The sequence below is a fragment of the Tamandua tetradactyla genome, chromosome X (assembly GCF_023851605.1).
Source record: "Tamandua tetradactyla isolate mTamTet1 chromosome X, mTamTet1.pri, whole genome shotgun sequence".
Taxonomy (NCBI): domain Eukaryota; kingdom Metazoa; phylum Chordata; class Mammalia; order Pilosa; family Myrmecophagidae; genus Tamandua; species Tamandua tetradactyla.
Window position 1 is genome coordinate 123,272,616 of NC_135353.1, and position 18,459 is coordinate 123,291,074.

Genomic DNA, 18,459 nt, shown 5'->3' on the forward strand with positions numbered 1-18,459 from the left:
AATTGGGTTGGCTGTCTTTTTGTTGTTGTTGAGTTGAACAATCTCTTTATTAATTCTGGATACTAGACCTTTATCTGATATGTCGTTTCCAAATATTGATTCCCATTGTGTAGGCTGTCTTTCTACTTTCTTGATGAAGTTCTTTGATGCACAAAAATGTTTAATTTTGAGGAGTTCCCATTTATTTATTTCCTTCTTCAGTGCTCTTGCTTTAGGTTTAAGGTCCATAAAACCGCCTCCAATTGTAAGTTTCATAAGATATCTCCAAACATTTTCCTCTAACTGTTTTAAGGTCTTAGACCTAATGTTTAGATCTTTGATCCATTTTGAGTTAACTTTTGTATAGGGTGTGAGATATGGGTCTTCTTTCATTCTTTTGCATATGGATATCCAGTTCTCTAGGCACCATTTATTGAAGAGACTGTTCTGTCCCAGGTGAGTTGGCTTGACTGCCTTATCAAAGATCAAATGTCCATAGATGAGAGGGTCTATATCTGAGCACTCTATTCAATTCCATTGGTCGATATATCTATCTTTATGCCAATACCATGCTGTTTTGACCACTGTGGCTTCATAATATGCCTTAAAGTCAGGCAGTGCAAGACCTCCAGCTTCGTTTTTTTTCCTCAAGATGTTTTTAGCAATTCGGGGCACCCTGCCCTTCCAGATAAATTTGCTTATTGGTTTTCTATTTCTGAAAAATAAGTTGTTGGGATTTTGATTGGTATTGCATTGAATCTGTAAATCAATTTAGGTAGGATTGACATCTTAACTATATTTAGTCTTCCAATCCATGAACACGGTATGCCCTTCCATCTATTTAGGTCTTCTGTGATTTCTTTTAGCAGTTTTTTTGTAGTTTTCTTTATATAGGTTTTTTGTCTCTTTAGTTAAATTTATTCCTAGGTATTTTATTCTTTTAGTTGCAATTGTAAATGGGATTCGTTTCTTGATTTCCCCCTCCGCTTGTTCATTACTAGTGTATAGAAATGCCACAGATTTTTGAATGTTGATCTTGTAACCTGCTACTTTGCTGTACTCATTTATTAGCTCTAGTAGTTTTGTTGTGGATTTTTCCGGGTTTTCGACGTATAGTATCATATCGTCTGCAAACAGTGATAGTTTTACTTCTTCCTTTCCAATTTTGATGACTTGTATTTCTTTTTCTTGTCTAATTGCTCTGGCTAGAACCTCCAACACAATGTTGAATAATAGTGGTGATAGTGGACATCCTTGTCTTGTTCCTGATCTTAGGGGGAAAGTTTTCAATTTTTCCCCATTGAGGATGATATTAGCTGTGGGTTTTTCATATATTCCCTCTATCATTTTAAGGAAGTTTCCTTGTATTCCTATCTTTTGAAGTGTTTTCAACAGGAAAGGATGTTGAATCTTGTCAAATGCCTTCTCTGCATCAATTGAGATGATTATGTGATTTTTCTGCTTTGATTTGTTGATATGGTGTATTACATTAATTGATTTTCTTATGTTGAACCATCCTTGCATACCTGGGATGAATCCTACTTGGTCATGATGTATAATTCTTTTAATGTGTTGTTGGATACGATTTGCTAGAATTTTATTGAGGATTTTTGCATCTATATTCATTAGAGAGATTGGTCTGTAGTTTTCTTTTTTTGTAATATCTTTGCCTGGTTTTGGTATGAGGGTGATGTTGGCTTCATAGAATGAATTAGGTAGTTTTCCCTCCGTTTCGATTTTTTTGAAGAGTTTGAGGAGAGTTGGTACTAATTCTTTCTGGAATGTTTGATAGAATTCAGATGTGAAGCCGTCTGGTCCTGGACTTTTCTTTTTAGGAAGCTTTTGAATGACTGATTCAATTTCTTTACTTGTGATTGGTTTGTTGAGGTCATCTATGTCTTCTTGAGTCAAAGTTGGTTGTTCATGTCTTTCCAGGAACCCGTCCATTTCCTCTAAATTGTTGTATTTATTAGTATAAAGTTGTTCATAGTATCCTGTTATTACCTCCTTTATTTCTGTGAGGTCAGTAGTTATGTCTCCTCTCCCATTTCTGATCTTATTTATTTGCATCCTCTCTCTTCTTCTTTTTGTCAATCTTTCTAAGGGCCCATCAATCTTATTGATTTTCTCATAGAACCAACTTCTGGTCTTATTGATTTTCTCTATTGTTCTCATGTTTTCAATTTCATTTATTTCTGCTCTGATCTTTGTTATTTCTTTCCTTTTGCTTGCTTTGGGATTAGTTTGCTGTTCTTTCTCCAGTTCTTCCAAGTGGACAGTTAATTCCTGCATTTTTGCCTTTTCTTCTTTTCTGATATAGGCATTTAGGGCAATAAATTTCCCTCTTAGCACTGCCTTTGCTGCGTCCCATAAGTTTTGATATGTTGTGTTTTCATTTTCATTTGCCTCGAGGTATTTACTAATTTCTCTTGCAATTTCTTCTTTGACCCACTCGTTGTTTAAGAGTGTGTTGTTGAGCCTCCACGTATTTGTGAATTTTCTGGCACTCCGCCTATTATTGATTTCCAACTTCATTCCTTCATGATCCGAGAAAGTGTTGTGTATGATTTCAATCTTTTAAAATTTGTTAAGACTTGCTTTGTGACCCAGCATATGGTCTATCTTTGAGAATGATCCATGAGCACTTGAGAAAAAGGTGTATCCTGCTGTTGTGGGATGTAATGTCCTATAAATGTCTGTTAAGTCTAGCTCATTTATAGTAATATTCAGATTCTCTATTTCTTTATTGATCCTCTGTCTAGATGTTCTGTCCATTGATGAGAGTGGTGAATTGAAGTCTCCAACTATTATGGTATATGAGTCTATTTCCCTTTTCAGTGTTTGCAGTGTATTCCTCACGTATTTTGGGGCATTCTGGTTCAGTGCGTAAATATTTATGATTGTTATGTCTTCTTGTTTAATTGTTCCTTTTATTAGTATATAGTGTCCTTCTTTGTCTCTTTTAACTGTTTTACATTTGAAGTCTCATTTGTTGGATATTAGTGTAGCCACTCCTGCTCTTTTCTGGTTGTTATTTGCATGAAATATCTTTTCCCAACCTTTCACTTTCAACCTATGTTTATCTTTGGGTCTAAGATGTGTTTCCTGTAGACAGCATATGGAAGGATCCTGTTTTTTAATCCATTCTGCCAGTCTATGTCTTTTTATTGGGGAATTCAGTCCATTAACATTTAGTGTTATTACTGTTTGGATAAAATTTTCCTCTACCATTTTGCCTTTTGTATTATATATATCATATCTGACTTTCCTTCTTTCTACACTCTTCTCCATACCTCTCTCTTCTGTCTTTTTGTATCTGACTCTAGTGCTCCCTTTAGTATTTCTTGCAGAGCTGGTCTCTTGGTCACAAATTCTCTCAGTGACTTTTTGTCTGAGAATGTTTTAATTTCTCCCTCATTTTTGAAGGACAATTTTGCTGGATATAGGAGTCTTGGTTGGCAGTTTTTCTCTTTTAGTAATTTAAATATATCATCCCACTGTCTTCTAGCTTCCATGGTTTCTGCTGAGAAATCTACACATAGTCTTATTGGGTTTCCCTTGTATGTGATGGATTGTTTTTCTCTTGCTGCTTTCAAGATCCTCTCTTTCTCTTTGACCTCTGACATTCTAACTAGATAGTGTCTTGGAGAATGCCTATTTGGGTCTATTCTCTTTGGGGTGTGCTGCACTTCTTGGATCTGTAATTTTAGGTCTTTCATAAGAGTTGGGAAATTTTCAGTGATAATTTCTTCCATTAGTTTTTCTCCTCCTTTTCCCTTCTCTTCTCCTTCTGGGACACCCACAACACCTATATTGTCCTTGAGTTCCCTGATACCCTGTTCAAATTTTTCCATTCTTTTCCCGATAGTTCTGTTTCTGTTTGGAATTCAGATGTTCCATCCTCCAAATCACTCATTCTATCTTCTGTCTCTTTAAATCTATCATTGTAGGTATCCATTGTTTTCTCCATCTTTTCTCCTTTATCCTTCACTTCCATAAGTTCTGTGATTTGTTTTTTCAGTTTTTCTATTTCTTCTTTTTGTTCAGCCCATGTCTTCTTCATGTCCTCCCTCAATTTATCGATTTCGTTTTTGAAGAGGTTTTCCATTTTTGTTCGTATATTCAGTATTAGTTGTCTCAGCTCCTGTATCTCATTTGAACTATTGGTTTGTTCCTTTGACTGGGCCATATTTTCAATTTTCTGAGCACGATCCGTTATCTTCTGCTGGCGTCTGGACATTTAGTCAGATTTCCCTGGGTGTTGGACCCAACAGGTTGAAAGATTTTTCTGTGTAATCTCTGGGTTCTGTTTTTCTTATCCTGCCCAGTAGGTGGCGCTCGTGGCACACGTTTGTCTGCGGGTCCCACCAGTAAAAGGTGCTGTGGGTCCTTTAACTTTGGAAAACTCTCGCCGTGGGGGAGGTTCGCCAGCTGAAGCGGCTTGGAAGAGTGCCAGCCGGCCCGGGGGTCCGAATGCGGGGAGGGTCGCCAGCCATCGCAGCCCGTGAGAGCGCCCGTCCGAATTTCCTAGTCGGCCCGGGGCGCCAAGCGTGGTGGGAGGGCGCCAGCCGCCGCGGCCCAGGAGAGTGCACCGTTCCCAGCTGGACCGGGGAGTCACGTGTTTGGAAGGGACCCCCCCCCCGGTCACCGTTCTCCACGGCCTGGGGATTTCCGATCCAATTCTCTCAGTTGGTCCGGGGGGCTGCGTGTGTTGGGGGCGCCAGCCGCCGTGGCTTGAGGGGACCGCCTGCCCAATTCTGCCAGCTGGCCCAGAAAGGAGGAAGGGAGGGACTCTGGCCACTTGCCACCCCGCCCGGGAAAGCCCGCGCCCCTCGGTGATCTCACCGGAGCCGGTTCTCTCAGCCAGTCAGCCGTTCCAGGATGGGGTACGCTGTCTTTTTTATCTCTGTCGTGGCTCCGGGAGCTGTTCTGTATCATTTCTACTCCCCTAGTAGCTGTTCTGGAGGAGGAACTAAGATCCGCGCGTCTTACTAAGCCGCCATCTTCTCCGGAAGTCTTATGATCCTCTTTATTTCTGTGGGGTCAGTAGTGATGTCCTCCCTCTCCTTTCTGATTTAATTAATTTATTTAGTACTCTCTTTTCTCCTCCTTTGTTTAGCTAGAGATTTGTTGACTTTATTGATCTTTTCAAAGAACCAACTTTTGGTTTTATTAATTATATTGTTTCTTATTCTGTATTTCCTTTATTGTGATTTCCTTTCTTCTGCTTGTTTGGCTTTAGTTTGTTGTTGTTTTCCTAGTTCCTCCAGGTGGATCGTTAGGTCTTTGATCTTAGCTCTTTCTTCTTTGATGTAAGCATTTTAGGGCTATACATTTCCTTTGCTGTGCCCTGTAAGTTTTGACAATGTTAAGCTCTCATTTTCATTTGTCTTAAGATATTTCCTGATTTCCTATTTGACCCACTGATTGTTTAAGATTTTGTTAACTTCCATATATTTGAAGATTTTCTAGTTATCTGCCTGTTATTGATTTCTGGCTTTACTTCACTGTGATCAGAAAAGATGCTCTGTATAATTTGATACCTTTAAATTTACTGAAACTTGTTTTGTGAGCTAACGTGACCTATCTAGAGAATGATCCATGTGCATCTGAGAAGAATGTGTATTGTGTTATTTTTGAGTGCAGTGTTTTGTATATGTCTGTTGGGCGTAGTTCATATAATGTTGTTCAGGTTGTCCATTTCCTTATTGATCTTCAGTCTAGATATTCTATCCATTGGTGGTTGGTAAAGTCTCCAACGATTATGGAAAATGTGATTTCTCCCTTCAGTTTTGTCTGTGTTTGCCTTATGTATTTTGGGGTACCATGGTTAGGTCCATAAATGTTTGATTGTTATTTTTACTTGGTGAATTGACTCCTTTATTAATATAGTTCCCCTTTCTTTTGTAAAAGTTTTTGACTTAAAGTCTGCTTTCTTCAATATTAGTATAGCTATCCCAGCTCTCTTTTGGCTACTGTTTGCATGGAATATTTTCCCCATTCTTTTACTTTCAAACTATTTGTCTTTTGGTCTAACGAGGGTCTCTTGTAAACAACATATAGTTGAACTGTGCTTTTTAACATTTTTTTTTAATTTAAGAAAACAAACAATACACCTAGAACCACCAAAAATGACTATCTTAGTTAGCTTAACCATAGGCATATTTAAATAAAGTATCCATATAATCATTGTGAAACCTGTGTTTGTGCTTTAAGTTTCATAAATCAATTTAAAATTAAGGCAACAAGGAAAAAAATCTACAAATTCAGACAGCTAAGTCCTTAAATTCTAAGTATTAAACACTATGGATTGTGCTTTTAAATTTCTTCTGCCAAGCTGTGCTTTTAAATTTCTTCTGATTGGGGAGTTTAACCCATTTAAGTTCACTGTAATTATTGATAAAGCAGGGCTTACTTCAGCCATTTTAGCTTTTGTTTTTTATATACCTTATATCTTTTTTGTCCTTCTTTTTCTTGATTACAGTCTCCTTTTATATATATTTGATCTTTACTGATATAACTGATTGATCTCTTACTCATCTTCATTTCTGTTTTTATTTTAAGTACTTTCTTTGTGGTTACCTAGGGCTTCTATTAAACAACCTGACCCACTAGTCTGAAAAGATACCAACTTTACTTCCAAAGCATATACAGTCTTGGCTTTTATATCTCTCCATTTCCCTTCTATGTTGCTTTTGTCTCACATCACCTATGTTATGTTTTACATATCCTCTATCAGGAAATATGATTATTTCTAATTTAAATGTATTCTAACTCTTAGAGGAATTAAAGAGTAGCATTATATATTGAGGATACAGTTCTATGGGGATTTGCATTTACTTATTTAGTTACCTTTACTGAAGATCTTCACTTTTTCCTACTGCTCCAAGCCACTATTTCCTGTCTTTTCTATTCAACTTAAGAACTCTCTTAAGCATTTCTTGTAGGGCAGGTCTTTTGGTGGTAAACATTCTGGTTTTGTTTATCCGTGAATGTCTTAAACTCTCCCTTTTTTTGAAAGACAGCTTTGTCATATAAAGAATTTTTGGCTGGCATTTATTTTCCTTCAGTACCTTAAATAGGTAATACCACTGCCTTCTTGCTTCCATGGCTTCTGATGAGAAATCAGCACTTTTTCTTATTGAGGATCCCGTGTATGTGGGAAATCGCTCTTCTGCTGCTTTCGGAATTCATTCTTATTCCTGACATTTGACATTTTGATTAGTATGTGTTTTGGAGTGGGTCTATTAATGTTTATCCTGTTTAGAATATGTCATGCTTCTTGGACCTGTATATTTATGTCTTAAGTATTGGGAAATCTTCAGCCGTCACATCCTCAAATATTCTTTCTGCTCCTTTCCTCTACTCTTCTTCTGGGACTCCCATAATGTGTATGTTGGCATTCTTCATATCGTCCTGCAGGATGCTTAGACTCTGCTCACTTTAAAAAAAAATTCTTTTCTCTATCTGTTCTTCTGCTGTATGCTTTCGATTATTTTGCCTTAGTTTACTCATTCTTTCTTCTGTCTGTTCAAAGCTGCTGTTGTAGGCCTCTAATGTATTTTTAATCTCCATTATTTTGTTTTTCATCACTGTAAGTTGTTATATTCCTTTGTAATCTAATTCTTCTTTTTGTTCAAACAATATCTTTTTAATATCCTTTAGTTCTATATCCATATTTAGTTTATTTCTATCTATATTTTTCTTTTAGCTCGATTAGGGGATTTATTTTAACATCTTTGATTAGTTGTTCCAATGTCTGTGTTTCCTCTGAAGTTTTTCCCTTGAATGAGCCGTATCTTCCTATTTCTTTGTATGGCTTGTCATCGTTTGTTGATGTCCATGCATTTGATTATTTTGATGTGCTAACTCTGGAAGTCAGTTTCTTCCTCCTGCCTACAATTTTATTGTATATTAGACTGTGAGTTAAGGCTCTTCATCAATGGTTGGTCCAGTTTATACCATATTTTACAGTGGCCCACGTTTAACAGTTCAAATTTTCTCACTTTTGTACCTGTCTCTTACCCTGGGCATACACTGCAACTTTTAAGATTACCCTATTATGTCTGACCAATTCCCCTTCAGGTAAGGGTCTCCTTTCCTCTGTCTGTCTTCCCAGAATCTTGTGCTGTTCTATATTTTTGCAAATTGTCTTTCCCCACCAATTATGAGTTGCTCAACTTCTTGCCGACTCTAAGGACTGACTTATCCCTACAGCTTTCAGTCTTGGGTCTGCCCTGCCCTATAGTTGTTCAGTTTCCCCCTTTTCTATGTGGTTTTCTACCCTGGTAACTTTCATGTTAGAATATACTGCTCCAGGGAGCCAGCTGGGTTTAATGTTCAAAAACACCCAATTTTTTTTTTAGGTGTATTATCAATTAGGACCAGGTTGGGAATATGCACAGCTTGCCAACAGCTCCACTGCAGAATGTTCGTTTCCTGGGGACTCCTTTGCATGCAATAGTCACTGACCACTAGAGTTCTGCCTTGGGTCTATGTGGCCTTGGGTCCTCGCGTCTGAATGTATGTGTGGCTCTAAGTCACCGCCACGGGTGGTTCTGTGGCCACTGACTATGGTATGAGGTGGCTGGGCTGGAGTGCTGGCACTGTGTGACTCTTAAGCTTCTCAAGACTTAGCATGGAGGGGAGGTCCAGACTGGCATGTCTAAGTCATAGATCCACAACCTTCTTTTTTGGTGTTTCTTTTCTTCAATTCAGCACTTGTAGAGTCTTTCTCCTGTCTTTATCATCCTCCACAGTTCCAAGAGAGAGGAATCTGCCCTTTCATGTAGCTGTCTCTAAAGGGAAACTTTCCCAGAATGTCTTATGCTGCCATCTTGATGACATCTCCATTACTATTACATATATGTTGGGTTTTGATAATAAAATATAGAGAATGTCCTTTGATGCTAATAAAGACTAAGGGAATGTGAACCTGGACAAGTCTCTTTATTATAGATTGAGAAGTTCAACACCTAAGAGAATACTGGCAATCATCAAAGCTTTAATGGGGCAGATTCCACTTAAACTAATATCAAAGGATCTAGATTTCCCAGGATAGAAGAAATGTTAAGATCATCTAATCCAGCCTCACATTTATTATCGCTTGAACTTTCTCTGGAGTACCTGCTTCTCTATCTCCATACACACATACACACACATATCTTCCAAGTAAATAGTAATCTAGCCACTTCCTGAATTCTTTCACCAACCCAAATGAAGTTTACAACCTCCCAACACAGCCCAACTCAGGTTTAGAGAGCTCTACTGTAATAGGTTTTTACATTACACTGAAATCTGCAATGTTAAAGCTTCCATGTATTTGATAAGTCTTGTAAAAATGAGGATGAGGAAAGCTCAAAATGCACTTTCATCTAGGTACCTTTTGTTATCTATTTTGTTCTTTGGCTAAGAAACTTGTTAGTCATTTAAAAAATAAGTAACATTTGTTTCCCAGTGCCTGCCCTTGCAAAAAAAAAAGAAAAAAGAGTAACAAAACGCATTCTTCAGTAAAAGACTTTTGCTGTTTAATAACCAATAAAAATATGGGAAGAGAAAGCAAAAGAATTTTTTTAAAATTCGGGGGTTGAATGGGTAACAAATCTAGTACTTAATGGGAAGCTATAAATTGATCATGTTTCTCAAGTCAAATGTATAGAATGTAGAGACATAAATATTAATTATTCAAAATAAAAGATACACCCGAATGATTAATAAGTAATTAGATGAAAAGTAGAATGCTCCCTAGGAAATTCTGCTAGAAAAATCTTATCTAGCTTCAAAAAAAGTTGTTCTGTGATATTTAGAGCTGGAGGTCTATATATTTTGGTGGTAAAGGGGAAATGCCAACCAAGTTTGGTGCCAATCAAATATCTGTTTGCCTTTCTAAAAAACACACATCTGGCACAATCTATTTAAAAATGCCGATGCATACATTTCATTTATCTCCACTGTAACCATGTAAGGTGACAGGAGAGGTGCTATGCCCGCTTTTTCAAACAATGTTACTGATATGAACAAATCATTTCTCCTGGGTATTGTGCAGTGAAGGATTAACTTTGTCCCAAAAAAGGTTTGCCCCTTTGTCCCCAGCTTTCAGGAAGTAACTTTAAGCTCTTGGAATGTTCTGCTAATAAGAATGCCTTTGTTAAACTCAAAAATGGACAGCACAATAATACCTAATTGTAAAGAAATCATGTTAAAACACCGAATGAAGCTGCATCTGAGCTATAGGTTTTTGTTTTGTTTTGTTTTGTTTTGATTTTACTATTGTTACTTTTATTTTTTTCTCTATATTAACATTCTATATCTTTTTCGGTTATGTTGCTAGTTCTTCTAAACCAATGCATATGTACTAAGAAATGATGATCATGCATCTATGTGATGATGTTAAGAATTAATGATTGCATATGTAGAATGGTATGATCTCTAAATGTTGGGTTAATTTCTTTTTTTCCGTTAATTAAAAAAAAAAAAAAAAAAAAAAGAGAAGGGATAATTGGAGCCGAAGGGATACAGACTGTACAATGGGACTGGATATAAAAACTCAGAAATGGACAGCACAATACTACCCAATTGTAATGCAATTATGTTAAAACACTGAATGAAGCTGCATGTGAGGTATAGGTTTTTTGTTTTTGTTTTTGTTTATTTTATTTTATTTTTTTCTTTCTATTATTGTTTTAATTCTTATTCTGTTGTCTTTTTATTTCTTTTTCTAAATCGATGCAAATGTACTAAGAAATGATGAATATGCAACTATGTGATGTTATTAAGAATTACTGATTGTACATGTAGATTGGAATGATTTCTAATTGTTTTGTTAATTCTTTTTTTAATTAATAAAAAAAAAAGAAAAAAAAAAAAAAAGAATGCCTTTGTTTATCTTGGGGCTTTGGGCCATGCCAGATAAATATCTGCTAACCATGTATTTATGGTGGGGGGCATTGGGTCACATGCTATTAGCTTGGCCTCTGGAGGGGCTGGAGACTAAGGCTAGCCACATAAGTGGTCAGATGCGTTTACATGGCCAATCTCCAATAAAAAATAAAAAACACAGAGGCTTTGCTGAGTTTCCCTGGTTGAAAATCTGTGCATATTGTCACACTGCTGCTGGGAGAAATAAGCACTGTTCATGATTGCTCTGGGATAGGACAAGCGTAGTTCTGTGCTTGGTGTCTCATAGACTCCTCCCAAATCACCTCTTCCCTTTGATGATTTTAATCTGTATTGTTTTCCTATATAATGACTTTTGTGAGTTTTGTGAGTCCTAGTGAATTTCTGAACCTGAGAATGGTTTTGGAGACCTCTTAAGTATGGAATTGCTGGGTCATACGGCAGTTGAGGAACTTCCAAACTGTTTTCCACAGTGGTTGCACCATTTAACATTGCCACCTGTAATGTGTGAGGATTCCAATTTCTCCACATCCTTGCCAACACTTGTAATTGTCCACCTTTTTAATTATAGCCATCCTTGTGGGTGTGAGGTGGTTAATTTACTTTTTTTTTATTGTGAAATATAACATAAATACAAAAAAGCAATAAATTTCCAAGTACATTAAAAAAGCAATAAATTTCCAAGTACATTTTAACAAGTTGTAGAACACATTTTAAAGTCTGGTATGGGTTGCAGTTCCACAATTTGGTTTATTTACTTTTAAAAGGGGAAAAGAAATAATTTTCTACATATTTTTCAGAAACGGTAGAAAAAAAGAGCTTTTCGTTTTTTTTTTTAATAGTTTCACAAGAGGGAAAATGCTACCCTTGGGCATCTGTATGGGGGGTTTCTGTGGAATAGAAATTAGATCAGAGAGGGTGACTGGAACAAAAATTTCTGAAAAAGAACACTGGAAACTGACTTAGGTATTAAGGCATGTCTTTCCCTTTTAAAGAAATATTTGCCACCCCAAAACAGAAAACAGTGTGTTCTCCTCAAAAGCAGATACCAAGGACTTTGCGTATATTCTCTCACTTGCAGGGCATATACCCTACCACAGGTGTCCATTTGGTTGCCCTTATAATAATCTGTGAACAGACAAATGGGTGGCACTGGAGCAATTTGCTCAAAACTTGGTCATTTGAAACAATGTCATAAATGGCCCAGGTCAGCCCACAAAACCTACTTTCAGCTACTGTATCCTTAAATTCTAGCACCAATAGTGGCCACCAGCCCTTCTAATCTCTTAAGGATCTGAAAGGTCTGAGGAATATTCAGGGGAGGAATCATGGCAGTGTTATTTAAATTTTCCCATGTTTATATCTGGCCTTCCTTAATAAATTATAAGCTCCCAAAGGCAGGGACTAGAACTGTCTTAAGACAATTTGTACTGATATCTTACCTACCACCCTAGCCTAGCCTGCAAATAGAATAGACTTCATATGACATATTTTAATTATAAAATTTGATATGTGCTCATTAAATAAAATTTGAAAAACATGAGAAAAATATTAAAGCATTTTCACCTCTTGTTTTTTTTATGGTGCCCTTTCATTTCCTTCTCTGCTAATACCACTTTTAATAGTCACTGAGTAGATGTGTTTGCTTACTTACCATTTCCTCACTTGATGAAGATTTTCATTTGTTTTTTTATTTTATTTTTTTATTAATTAAAAAAATTAACAAAACATTTAGAAATCATTCCATTCTACATATATAATCAGCAATTCTTAATATCATCATATAGTTGCACATTCATCATTTCTTAGTACATTCGCATCGATTTAGAAAAAGAAATAAAAAGACAACGGAAAAAGAAATAAAATGATAATACAGAAAAAAAAACTATATGTACCATACCCCTCACCCCTCGACCTCATTTACCACTATTTCAAACTGAATTTATTTCAACATTTGTTCCCCCCACTATCCATCTCCATTCCATATGTTCCACTCCTCCGTCGACATAGTAGCCAAAAGGAGCATGAGAGCATTTGTTTTTAAAAAGAAGTTCACATCCCTCATGGTCAAACTTATATTAGCCTTACAGTAAACTCACTAATTTATCCTGACTGCAATATATGTGAGCTTGGACAAATCCACATCCCTCTACTGTCAAAAGGGGAACCAACCCCACCCCAAATGTTTGACGATTCTTCTTAGTTTGGCTAGATGAATGCCAGGGCTCCCATCAGCAAAGTCGGACTGACTCCGGGGAGTCAACAGCAAGTACTCCTACTAGTACCACTAACATTTACCAAGTATTTACTCTCTGTTAGATACTGTGCTATTATTAAGGAGTAACTATTATAGTCTCTATTTACAGATATGGAAACTGAGGCACAGAGATGTTAGGTAACTTTCCCAAGAGACTCTAAAGGCTATACTCCTAACCACTGTTCTTTCTTTCCTCTCAGGGAAGGTCTAAAGCATCTGGCTCTAGGCTGAATGGACTTGAACATAAGATACAGAAGGACCCTACAGGAATTCTGGAAAGCTAAGTAATTTGGGAGACTGTGTTCAGGGTCTCAGTAAAATCCAGAGCCTATCTGGGGCACCTGATTTGAACCAAGTCTTTGGGATCTGTTCTAGGATTATCAGAAGCCATGCTCATGAGAAAGATTCTAGTTTCTCAGATAGGGAGGCTGTAGATATTGGCTAGTCTAGACCCGAAATTCACTGGTGTTAGAGTCTGTCCTCACCCAGTGGATGTTTTCAAATAAAACAGAAGAGAAGAGATGGGAACATTCCCACTCCCAGGAGACAGGAAGCCAGAGCAATCATAATTCACAGTCAAAAAATCCCCTTAAAGGGTTTATAAAGCAAAAGAACAATGGTTAGCTAAAACATGACACCTACTGAATTAATGTTTTTGTTCACCATATTTCTGATTTCTGTACAGGGAACAAGATGCTAAATTACTAATGAGTTTGGAATTAACTTTACTTAGGGGTGATTTAAAAGGAAAAAATATTTTTGACCTACTGTCGCAAAGGAAAACAAGGTGTCAACCATGGAAATCAAAGACCACTCTATTAGTATAAGTAGAACACAGGTGGAGAAAAACACAACCATGCTTATTTAAAAGCTATCCCTTCGCTTGTTGCTTTATCCCATCTTTTTTCATCTACCAAAAGATCTGCTTCAGCAGGTTATTTTTCCCATCTTAAAGAAAAGACCTCTTTACCTCACTTTTTCTTACTGCTGCTTTCCATTTCTTTGCCCCCCGACCTTTGGCAATGTAGCTTTTACCATTCACCACTCCACCTAAATTGTTCCCCCAGATCACAAATAATCATACTGCTAAATTCAGCATTTAACTTTCAGTCCTCACTTTATATCAGTGGCATTTTACACCACTGATCTTTTCCTTCTCCTTTTGCTTCTAGGCTTCCGTACTCTCTTGATTTTCCTCCTGCCTTCCTGGTGACACTTTTCAGTCTTCTCTGCTATTTCCTTGACTTTTTAACTTTGGAATACTTCAAACCCCAAGCCTTGGTACTCTTCTCCTCTTTATCTACACTCACTCTGTGATTTTACCCAGTCTAGGATTTAAGGCTATATGCCAATGACTCTGAAATTTAGGTCTTCAGTCTAAAACTTCCTACCAAACTCCAGATTCACAGTCAACTGCCAGTTTGACAATTTCATTTGGATTTCTGTTAGACATCTTAAACTTAAATGTCTAAAACCGAACTCTTGATCTTTTCCTGCTAAATCAGTTCTACCTACAGATTTCTCCATTTTGGTTAGGGTAACCTTCCCACTGTTCGGCCCCCAAACCTGAAGTCATCTTTAACTTCTAACTTCCTTTCATACCTCATATCTTACCCATAGTATATCCTGTTAGCAACACCTTCAAAATTCATCCAGAATCCAACCACTTCTCAACATCTCCACAGCTACTATTCTGGTCAAAGCCACCATCATCTCTCATGGATTACTGTAATAGCCTCCTGTGGTAGATTAAATTATGTATCCCATGTTCTTAATCTTAATCTGCATTCCTGTGGGTGTGAACCCATTGTAAATAGTATCTCTTGAAGATGTTATTTTTAGTTAAAGTGTAGCCCAAATGAACCAGAGTGGGTCTTTTCTGGATTACTAGAGGCCTTACAAAGAGAAAGCCACAGGAAAGAGCTAGAAGCAGAAAGTTAGCCAGAATCTGGAAGAGAAAGAAGAGGATATTGCCATGTGATGGGAAAGCCAAGGAATCCCAAGGACTACAGTCCCACAATGCTACAGTCTTTGGGAAGAAAGCAAGCCTTGATGATATCTAGATTTTGGACTTCTCCTAGCCTCAAAACTGTGAGCCAATAAATTTCTGTTGTTTAAGCCAACCCATAGTTTGGTATTTGTGATAGCACTTCTAGCAAACTAGACACCTCCTAATCGCTTTTCCTGTTTCTACCCTTTCCTCCTTATAGTTTATTCTGAATAGAGCAGCCAGAGTACCTTCTTCTTAACCTTTTACTATGGTTATGTGAAATATATATATAAGAGCAGAGAGAATACCATAATAATGCCCCCCCACCTATTATTCAGCTTCAACAATTATTATTATGTGACTAATCTTGTTTCATCTTAAGCCCCACACTATCCTGTCCTCCAGATTATTCTGAAGCATATCCCAGATTATCATATCATTCCACAGAGAGAGTCCTTAAAAATGTAAGTCAAATCATGTCATTCATCTGCTCAAACCCTGACAATGGCTCCCCTTTAAACTCAGGGTAAAAGCCGAAGACCTTATAATAGCACTTGAAGCCCTGTACCTGGGGGCCAGAAAACAATAATGTGAAGACCAAATATGACCTCCCACCTATTTTATTGCGGTTCACAAACTAAGAATGGGAGCTAAGAATGGCCTTTACATTTTTAAATGATGAAAAAACATAAAAGGATAATATCTCATGACACACAAAATTTATATGAAATTTAGATTTCAGAGTCTATGAGTAAAGTATTTTTGGAACATAGCCATAATCATTTGTTTAAAAATTGTCTATGGCTGCTTTCACACTGCAGTGGCAGAACTGAATAGTTATGACAGAGACTAAACAGTCTGCAAAGCCTAAAATATTAACTATCTGGCTCTTCACAGAAAATGTTTGCGAACCTTTGTCTGGCTCTTTACACAAAATACTTGCCAACCTCTGCCCTAATCAATCAGACTCATTGTAATCTCTGATATTCTCTTCCTACTTGCTCTGTTCCAGTCTCATTGGCTTCTTTCCTGTCACTCAAACAGGCCAGACAATTTCTACCCCAGGGCCTTTGCATTGGCTGCTCTCAGTGTCTGGGACACTTTCACCCCAAATATCTGCATAGCTTTCTCTTTCTCCTTCAAATCTTTGCTCAAATGTGACAATGGGTCCCACCCTGACCACTCTATTTAAACTTGTAATTCATGCCCCCTGCCCCACACTCCCTATTTTCTTACTCTACTCCACAGTTTTCCTTTCTATAGTACTTACAGTCTTCTAACATGCTGCTTAATATCTATTGTTTATTATCCATCTCTCCCAACTAAAATGAGGCAAGGTTTTGTGGTGATTCATTTATGGATCCAAAATGCCTAGAACAGTACCCGGCACACAAATAGGGACTGATAAGGGTCAGAGAAGTATAATTGCTTATAATAAAATTTTTAAGAATTTTGATTTGTTAAGACTTTTACAATTTGCAAAATATCAGAATCTAAATTCTAGGTAATGAAAATAAGAACTACTGCCCTGCAAATGAGAAACTTATTCATCTGTCCATCCATCATCCATCTATTAATCTATTACTTATTGTCTGTCTGCCACTTTGGGGGAGAGGAAAGGGATTCTAAGGATGAAATAGTCTGAGTTTACAGTACAGTAGAGAAGATAAAACTCATGATAAATAACTATAATAGAGGGAAGAATGTGATAATGCAGGGCTGTAATGCTAACCCAGGTCTGCTAAGGACAAGAACAGTTTTCTCTCAGCACAGTTATGCTGCCAATTAATTGTTATAAAAATCATCCTTTAAAGCAGCAAAAAATAAAGGGGAAATGCAGGCATAATAAGGAAAATAAGTAAATTACTGGAAATAAATGGGCTATTATGACAATAATTATGAAAAAATGGAAAAAAATTTTAGGGAGGAAAATGCATATCATGAACTAACCTATGGTAAAAACAATTATGGATATATTTATTCAATAAACACTAATTGAGCACTAACATTCAACAAACATTCTTCTGTGTACTAGGGGAAATTCATAGTAGAATGATTCAGTCTAGGCCTTCAAAGAGCTCACATATGGGGAATCAACCGGGGGAGAACTTAGAAAAACAAACAGGTGGTGTGTTAGGGTAGCAGACCCCATGGGGATAGTTACCCTTTAATTTTTTTTCCTTTGTAATAGAAAAAGTAAAAAAAGATCAAAAGGAAGTATCCAATTAGATATAAGTTAGATATAAAAGTTAATTTTAAAAAGTTAAAAACCGATCAGGTTGGGGTTAAAGTAATTCAGAACACAGGGATAAGGAAGACATTCTCCATATTGTAGAATCACACATGCTCTTTGAAACCAAAGGAAGAGAGGTTTATTTGGTCTGGAACGGAAATTTTCTGTAGTGCATAATCTAACTCAACCCATGTGTATAGCTCATTTGAACAACTGAAACACAGGGAGCCCAGAATAAGAAAAAGGTCCTTTAATCCTGTATAGATTAATGTAAGGCCTAGATACATCCTAGAGTATATTACGCAGATAATTAAAAAGTATTGGCAAAGTCCCTTCAGGGATGGGAGAAAAAATATGGGACTATTAAACCTTATCATCAGGGAATCTCCTGATACTGTGCCAAACTTTAGGGACACCCAAATCAATAGGTCATGCCTTTGATCCTGAGGCTTACTCTTGTGAAGCTTACGTATGTAGCGGAGAAGCTTAGACTACCTATAGGGATGAAAAAAAAAAGTTAAAAGGGCCTCAAAGGCCCAGATTGTGTTCTTTAAATAACATTTCCCAGAAAAAGAATCAGGTTCCTTGGAGAAATGGCTGATCCCAGGTCTGCAGCTAAAAATCTATAAGATGAGCCTGGAACATGTTGTTTTCCCAGATAGAAAGGAACCTTGTGAATCACCTAGAGCCATTGTCCCTAAGTTGTGCCATTTTCCACGAAGTCAATAGGCAACAGGCAACTCTAAATCCAATCAGCCTCAGTGACAGGAGGTCCAAGGAGGTCAGCCCTTCCACCCCCATTAGAAGCAGAGTCATTTAATACTATTGAGTGGAAAATGAGATGACATTTTAGAATGCCAGATTAGGAAAGGTCCACTCTTGTGCCTTTGCTGGAGGTAATGGGCCTCTTCCAGTCCCATCCATCCACTAACTGCTGCTTTTGTTTGCCACACCAGCCAGTCTGGACACAAACTGCTCAACAAAATTTTTACTTGACATCTGCCCCAGCAGTCACTACTTCTATTTAGGAGCTGAATTTCTGTGCCCCAGATGTCTCAGGAACGTTTACTTGTACTACTGTATACAATAGTAAGTATGTCTATG

General features: G+C 37.2%; 1 protein-coding gene across 3 annotated transcripts in view; it reads right to left on the bottom strand.

Moving 5' to 3' along the window:
* The window catches only part of JADE3 (jade family PHD finger 3), a 260,292-nt gene that overhangs the window by 12,860 nt on the left and 228,973 nt on the right, over window positions 1-18,459 (bottom strand). The window lies entirely within an intron of this gene.